Source organism: Panthera onca, chromosome B3 (assembly GCF_046562875.1).
Source record: "Panthera onca isolate mPanOnc1 chromosome B3, mPanOnc1 haplotype 2, whole genome shotgun sequence".
In the NCBI taxonomy this organism is placed as follows: Eukaryota; Metazoa; Chordata; class Mammalia; order Carnivora; family Felidae; genus Panthera; species Panthera onca.
Window position 1 is genome coordinate 68,481,858 of NC_138344.1, and position 8,962 is coordinate 68,490,819.

Here is an 8,962-nt window from a genome sequence, read left to right on the forward strand (position 1 = left end):
ACAAAATGTGGTATAAACATGTGATGAAATATTTTTCATCCTTAAAATGCATTTTTTTATTTTTTTATTTTTGAGAGACAGCACATGAGCAGGGGACAGAGAGAGAATCTTAAGCAGGATCCACACTCAGCATGGAGCCTGCCATGGGGCTTGATCCTACAACCCTAAGATCATGACCTGAGCTGAAATCAAGAGTTGGATGCTTAACCCTCTGAGCCACCCAGGTGCCCCTATTATTCATCCTTAAAAAGGAATGGGGCGCCTGGGTGGCGCAGTCGGTTAAGCGTCCGACTTCAGCCAGGTCACGATCTCGCGGTCCGTGAGTTCGAGCCCCGCGTCAGGCTCTGGGCTGATGGCTCGGAGCCTGGAGCCTGTTTCCGATTCTGTGTCTCCCTCTCTCTCTGCCCCTCCCCCGTTCATGCTCTGTCTCTCTCTGTCCCAAAAATAAAAAAAAATAAAAAAAAAAAAAACGTTAAAAAAAAAAAAAAAAAAGGAATGAATGAACTTGAGGACATTGTGCTAAGTGAAATAAGCCAGATACAAAAGGATCTGTATGATTCCACTTATGTCAGGTATCTACAGTAGTCAAATTCAGAGAGACAAAAAGTAGAATGATGGTTGTCAGAGGCTGAGAGGAGGAAAGAGTGGGAAATTATTGTTAAATGGGTACAGAGTTCAGTTGGGAAAGATGAAAACGTTCTGGAGATGAATAGGGTTGATGGTTGAAAAACACTGTGAATATATATTTTAAATAATGTTTATTTATTTATTTTGAGAGAGAGAGAGAGGGAAGGGGGGAGAGAGAGAGAGACACATAGAGAGAGCGAGCATGGGGGAGGGGCAGAGAGAGTGGGGGACAGAGGATCTGAAGCCAGCTGTGTGCTGACAGCAAAAACCCAATGCCAGGCTCCAACTCACAAACCATGAGATCATGATCTGAGTCGAAGCCAGGTACTTAATCAACTGAGCCACCCAAGCGTCCCAACACTGTGAATATACTTAATGCCACTGAATTAATACACTTAAAAATGATTACAATAGTAAACTTTATGTTATATATGTTTTAATGCAATAAATAAATTAAAAAGTGACATATTCCAAAGTGAATACATAAATGAGCATCTTGCCCTGACCCCTTCCACTTCCAACAACCCACATACACCCCACCCTGCCTGAATCTTGTAGATCTTGTGCACATCATCCTTTCTGCTCTGAAACACACACACACACACACACACACACACACACACACACAACTCCCATCATTCCAGAATTGTGCTATTTTACCAAATAGGCAGATTACCCACATGCTTTAAGGCGGTGTTGCCCGATAGCAATAGAACATGAGCCACATTGTAGTTTTAAATCTTTAGAAGCCACATTAAAAAGGAAAAAGAAAAAAGTAAAATTAATTTAATGTTATCCTATTTAATCCAACAAATCCAAACAATTATCACTTCAATGTGTAATCAATATAGAAATTTTTTCTATATTTAACTTTCTTTTATTGATCATACTAAGTCTAAGGTGTTCGACACCTCCTTCCCATCTCATTTTGGACTAGGCATTTGTCACTAGTGGCTACCGTACTGGGCAGTGCGGCTTTAAGGGCTCCAGAGAAGAATTTTTTTTAAGTGAAACATGTTTTAAAGAATTTAACACTTGGGGCGCCTGGGTGGCCCAGTCGGTTAAGCGTCCAACTTCTGTTCAGGTCATGCTCTCACAGTTCGTGGGTTCAAGCCCCATGTCGGGCTCTGGGCTGATAGGCCAAAGCCTGGAGCCTTCTTCAAAAATTCTGTGTCTCCCTCTCTCTCTGCCCCTCCCCTGCTCTCACTTTGTCACTGAGTCTCTCAAAAATAAATAAACATTAAAAAAATTTAAAAAAAAGAATTTAACACTTGATTTTTCTACAAGGCAATATAGGAGTTATCACATGGAAGATTGTATCTCATTTTGTGATTTTTGACTTAGAATTAGAAATGGTGTGTGTTGATGACATGTTGTTTTATCAGCAGTGTCTTTTTTTCCACGTGGCACCTAATATAATGGCGCATGCTATAATTAATGATATTCTAGATTCTAAGAAATACCAATCTTACCCCTCAGAGATTCTGGTTCTTCCTCCATGAAAGGGGTAATAAAGGACCTATAGAACAAGGATGTTGGGAGGACTAAGTAAGATAATGTGTGTAAAATGTTTAGCAGCTTTTAGAGGCTGTGTGTGTTTCTTGTCTCACAGCCCCCTTCCATCTTCCATTTCTTTGACTTCTGCATCTGGCTTCATATCTCCTCCAACTCTGACTCCTTCCATTCTTGTTCACTTGTAACAAGCCTTGTGATTACATTGGGCCCACTCAGAAAATACAGGATAATCTCTCCATCTCAAGATCCTTAACTTTATCACATTTACAGGCTTTCCTATGAGGTATATATTTACAGGCTCCAGAGATTAGGATGTGGATACCTTGGCAGGGCCATTCTTCTTCCTCCCACATCTGGAAAGGGGCAAGTTGTTGCTTTACCTGATCTCTATACTCTTTCCAAGGAATAGAAAGGACCCAATATGCTAAAGAGACTTATCTTATCAAGGCAAAGGAGGTAAGAGCAAATGTAAACCCAAAGATTGGGAAATTTGCCAAAGCAGTTATAGATACGAAGAAAGGACAAGCAGAATGGGAGCTTTCGTATTGAAGTGAAACTCTCTTCTTACGTAGAAATGTCCCTGCCTCTCCTCATTTATTTACCCAATTTGGAAATAAGCCCCCCCCCCCCGCCAATCTTTGCTCAAAGAGTCTGGAGGTTACTGTAAACACTTTTAGAGCTAGTTGTTCTCAGCCTTGGCTGTTTACTGGAATCATCTGTGGTGCGGAGTTGGGAGGAACCAGGGACATTTCAAAAACGTCAGTGCCCCTAAATGAAATCAATCTGGGATTAGGGCCCAGGCACCAAGATCTGCAAATATCCCCGGTGACTCTAATGTATTACTAAGACTGACACTCTCTGGTGTAAAGGAAATAACTGGATTCCTCTTCCACAGGCCCTCAAAATGTTCTTTCTCTTTTCACTTCTTTTACTAAATAATGTGTCACTTTGTTCTGAGTATTTCTGGGAATCACCGGCCTTGAATTTTAAATTTAGGAAGTTTAACCTAGGAGGGTGCTGGAGGAGGTCATCAAGAGGACTCGACCACTAATGACACATGTGCTGCACTGGGCAATGGGTGGCTCCTTGCTGCCCCGTCCTTGGAATGTGCTTTCCACCTGCTTTCCCTGCAGTAGAAGCTGCCTCAAGGACGTCACTTTGAAAGAGCCATGTGTTGTTGAGATCATCTGGATGTGGTATTTCACAGAACCTGCTTCAGGTCTCTATACAAACTTTTAAGATTCTGGTTAGCAGTCACCTATGGATCTGGAGTGACTTGACTCTTCAGTCTTTCCTTGCCCTCTGTGTATGAGGGTCAATCTGCAAACCAATAAAGGGACCTCAGGATTATCTGGTACACTCTTCTTCTAATCCCCAGAAATCTAATCCATTGGAGGTACAAGTTTATTGAATCCATCTTGAACTTTCTTGTGTACCAAATGTAAGTGAATAATTAACAATGTCTCTTTAACAATCAGTAATCAAGGAAGCTGCTCTTAAGATTTTCTCTCCTGGGAGAATTTTCTTTCAATATTCAAAGGATTTGTGTAACTCTGTCCTCTCCCTGGGCAATTTAGATTATGTAAAAGCCTGGGGGAGTTATGGGATTATCATTCCTCCCCTCCCTTGAGTTAGGAAGCTCTTCCTCCTGCATCTTCACGGATTGAAATGCCATCTCTCTGTTAGTGTTTATATCAAGTGACACCTCCCCCATTAGCTCCTTCCTGTCCTTGATGTAATCTTTTTTGAGCCTCCTTGGCACTCTGTATCCTCTTGTTGGTAGTACCTTCATTCTTTACATTAGAGTTACTGAGCACTTTCTTTTTCCCTTGCTAATAGGTTATAAACTCTTTCAAAGTAGGAATTATATAATGAAATGCACAATTGTGTTGTGTTGTGCCTATTTTTCCTAGCACAGTAGCGTAGGCAGGAGGGACATTAAAATTTGGTGAATTGAAATTTTTTTCTTATAAGGTTGGTCTACAGTAATCTTCCCAGTAAGGCAAGGAGAAGAGATAGGTTTCCCATTTCACGGGAAGTCACTGGTGCATTAGGCTCCAGGCTCATGTAGACTCATCAGTTTCCTAGATCAGAGATACTCACACCATGCCTGGAGAGGTGGGTGGACGTTTCAGCACCTACTCTCAGATTTACCTCTTATTTCCAGACTGCAACACTGAGTGTGACCTGTAGAAAGTTTAAACTGCCATGTGGTTTTGTTTAAAGTTGAGTGCCAATGTAATTCTAGGTTAAACTGGCCTGGAAGGTAAGGAATCTCTTAGCCACCTACATTTGCAGCAGGAAAATTCTAGCAATATTTTCAATATGTGGAATGCGGGGAAAAGACCCACTATGAACATTTCAACTGAGCTTTACAGAAGAGCAACCTGCAGGGGACAGTGGCACCCCTGGGATGGGCTGGAGTCCCTCTAGGTCCAATTTTATAATGGTAACAGCTGTAACATGAGAGTGACATGGCTACATGTGAGAATTGAAGCTTTTACATAGGATTCTCAAGACCCCTTCAGGCAAAGCTGCTCTAATAATTACTTAAGTTTCCCTACTCCTCCCTCAATTCAACACCCTCACCCACCTGCAGGTGACTGTGGCCTTAATATTTCAGCAGCCCCCCAATAAAATCCAGTTCTCCCACCTTGTATTCATACGAAGGTATAAAAGACCCATAATGCCTTAAGGCATTATCCAAAGTATTTTTAATTTTAATTGGAATCATGAAACTAGAAATATAATTAAGCTCCAAAGTAAAATTTCACATAGTGAATGGAATGATACTTGATCTCTAGAGTAACTTTAGGAAAATACGTAGCTGATTACAATTAACTGATTCAATAGTTCAACTAGTTAGGAAGACTAATATTGGATTGGGAGATGACTTTGAGGGTCTTTATTACATCTGAGACATGAAAGGCAACTGTCCTGGGGGAGTCAAGAGATGGCCCCTGAGCCCTGGCTCTGCGATTTGCTAACTGGATAATCTCAGGCCATTCACCAAACTATGAAATGAAGACCATATCTAGCAATGTCTGCAATATAGTAGATGATCAATATATGTTGTGCTATTGATAGTTCTGAGCTCCAGTTAAGTCAGCATTTATACTTCAGAGAAGCTTCAGAGTTACGTCTAACCTTGATGTTGAGTGCTAGAATCTGCCACAAAATCAAGAGTCTTTGAGAGCATCGTTCATTGCTTATTTCTTGAACTATTCCTCCTTCACCTCTGCCTTCCAGTACATTTATTGTGCAGTGCCTGGCACATACTAGGAACTCAGTAAATGTTTGTTGATTGAAGCCTTTAAACCAAACTTCTTTACACATTCTTAAGCAACATCTTAAGAAACCATCTGAAGATGGTAAGAATTACAGGAGTATCACCCACTGAGACTCCTGACAAGAAAAAGTGATGAAAGCACTTCCAGTTTCCAGATGGATCCCCTGGGAAAGAGGAAAGGCCAGGAAAGGGCTAAGATCGCTGTAAGGGCTGAAGCCTGACCAGCTTGGAGAAGGCTACTCAAGGGCTATTTCTCACTTATGCAAGGATGTGGGTGGAGTAGTCCATAGAATCAAAATATGTCAGCACAAATGATCTTAGAAAGCATGCAGAAATCAACTTTCGGCCCAGAAAACATATGTGGCTTGTATAAAATTAGATAAGTAACAGAAAGACCAGGACCAGGGTCCAAGGCTTGACTCCATATTCAGTGCTTTCTTTCAAGACAACACTGGGGTTTGCAAAAAGATATTACAAAGTGCATTTTTTACAAAAGACATTTCCAATGCTGTGTTTGGAACAGGAGAAATGAAAGAGATAGGCCCCTCCTTAGGGCATGGGGTATAATATTAATAGATAAGAGTACTGTTTCACATCAGCCCTCTCTATCAAGGAAATTGATCTTTCCCATGATAAAAAGGAGAGCCTGAAACAGTTAATAGGTAATTAAGTTTTAAGATAGGTGAGAAGATATAAGGAGGGTACCTAATCCATTTAATTGAATTCAAGCCTCTAGACCCAAAGAAATTCCATTCAGAATACTGAAAGAACTTGCAGCTGTAGTAACAGGCTCCTGGGGGAGAGAATGATTAGCTACCTTAAAGGAAGGGTTAACTAGCTGCCTGGGGTCAACAATTATTACAAGGCCAAAGGAGATTTCACACCCAAGCCTCTCTGCTTCAGCAGTTTCTACTCTACCAGGTGTCTCTGGCATCTAAAGGGGCTAATCAATTCCTTCATAGAATCAGGGTTTGAATGAAGCAACCAATCCAAAAAAAAAAAAAAAAAGTAATTGAGCACATGGTAAATCCTGCATTTAGTATTATCTCTTAATCTGTACAAATACAAAACAAAGGCGATGTAGAGTAAGAATAATTCATATTCAAAAAGGTTAAGGATCTTGGTTGACTCCAAGTACATATCTTTGTTACAACTGCCAAAATGGCTAATGAACTCTCGGGAAGCAGTAACTGTTCAGAATAAATAGGGCCACCGTACTTTGTCAGTCAGACCTCATCTGTAGTATTCTATTCAGCTCGGTAGGTAGGTGTCCAGGGGAGGGTATCTGAGATAATACAATTCTAGAAGCCATGTCATGTGACTGCTTAAAGGACCTGGGAATGTTCTTTTGGAAAACAGAAGGCTGTTCAATTTTGGTGACTAAAATATGACAGAAACCATTATTTTTACTGTGTAGCTTTATAAGAACTAAGATGAACTACTAGGTAAAGACAAACTTTTCTCATATAAGGAAAAGGCAACTCACATTAGTTAAATACCCACCATGCGCCCCTTGTTATAGTAGGTGCTTTGTATTATTTTGTTAAAATCTTTCAGAACTTGATGACTATCTGGGAGGTGGTAAACTCCCAGTTGCTGGAAGTCAGACGTCCAGGCCACCACTGCTCACTTAAGGCAGCAGTAACCCCTTTTCTACTTCCCAGATTTGGGAATGCCATCTAGGCCCTTCTGGAGCCAGTGTCCTGGTTGGAGGGAGGCTCTCTGGGTGGCAGAAAAGACCACTGGCGCTTCTGCAACATAGATTTCTAACACAACTTCAAGGTTCCAAATCCCCACTGGATCGCTGACTGTAAGTATGGGCCTACTATGTCCTTATTTTCCCAAGTTCAGATTTCCTAGCCAGTCTTGAATATTAGGATGCTCCCAGGTCTGTCTAGGATGTATCTGTGGGAAGGACTTGGTGCTTGAGGAGAGCCTAGGAGTTCCATGAACTTATGAGGGATTGCGTGACTGGAGACTGCTCAGGAAGTAATACTCTGGCTATGCATTTCTTGGCCAATTGCAGCTATTTTCTTCACGTACACCTATAGTCATAGAATCATCCAAATACTGAAACCCTCCAGCCTAAGGAATCCTTCTGGCCAATAAATGGTATCAGCCAAGGTACTGGCAGGAACCAGAATTCAACTGGGAGGATTCCAATGAAGAGTTTAATGGAGGGACCATTACAAAGATATGAGCATGGAATCAGCAGAGGAACTTCAAATGCACACTCCAACCTCAAGGCTGTGTACTTGGCTGTCTCCCTGTCAGCCATGCTACACCACCACCCCTCCCCACTCTGGACATCCACATGGCTTCTTCATTTTGTTCAGGTCTTGGCCATTAATGGGACTTTCTCAAGTGAGCATTGCAGCTGCTGCTCCCCATAATTCCCTTCCTCCTCCCCCACCTAACTTTCTATAGCACCCAATATCTCATATTTCTATATTTTATATTATATATATTCTATATTATATATATAAATATATTTTTTAAAATATATAAAATTTTATATAAAATTATATAAATTTATATTTTATATAATTTTATATAAAATTATAAAATATATATTTTTTATATATTTATATATATTAAAATATATTCTATATTTTAATTGTTTATTATTTACCTCTACTCATTAGAATGGGGGCAGAGATTTTTGTATTTTATTCATTGCTATAACCCCAGTGCCTAGAGCACTACCTTGTCCAAGGAAGAAGCTCAATAAGTATTTGTTTAATTAAGGAATGCTAATTGGACTTACTAGACCTCATAAAGAGAATTGTCCCAAAGTGACAACTGATCTATCTTTCTGCTTCAACTCGCTGATCATGCTCCTGCCCTTTTTGGAGACGCCCGCTGAAATGCAAAGAGCTTTTATATGGCCACAAGAGGGTGCTGTTGATCAGTTTGTCATTTTTTAGGAGCCAGTCTGAGACCATTCACCCTCTCCTCCCCAGACCTCAAAAAGAAAAGGTGGGACAGGGTCAGGTCTATAGTCAAAGCAAACATACAGTGTATCTCTTCCATCCCAACATTGCCCTGCAAATGAAGTTCAGTTAAAGCCTGTATCAAGAATGGTCTTGAAAGGACAAGCGGTCACCAAAAAGCAAGAGCCTGAGGACTGCATACAAGAAAGGAGATGCCAAAGGCATGAAAGGAACGTGAGGAAGAAGGTAGGTGAAGATGTCTCAGGTCCGGAGGGATCAGAGGAGACATTATGGGTGAGATGGCATTTGAATGAGGATTTGAATGACAGGTAGGTACAAAATCGTGTTTGGCTGATTTTATACACTACTTTCATAGGTCACTTGAACTTTCGGGTAATTTTCTTCTCAATTGAGAATGAGTAACCGTGTGTGTACAGGAAAAAAAAAGAGGTCAGCTTTCCAGGACATCCCACTCCTAAAATATATAGCATAGTATAAAAATAAAAGAGCTTTAGGAAGGACAATGTGTTGTTAAACTATGGAATGAAAGCAAGCCTTATATCCACCTCCTGATTTCTTGTTGAAGGGCCTTTGTGCC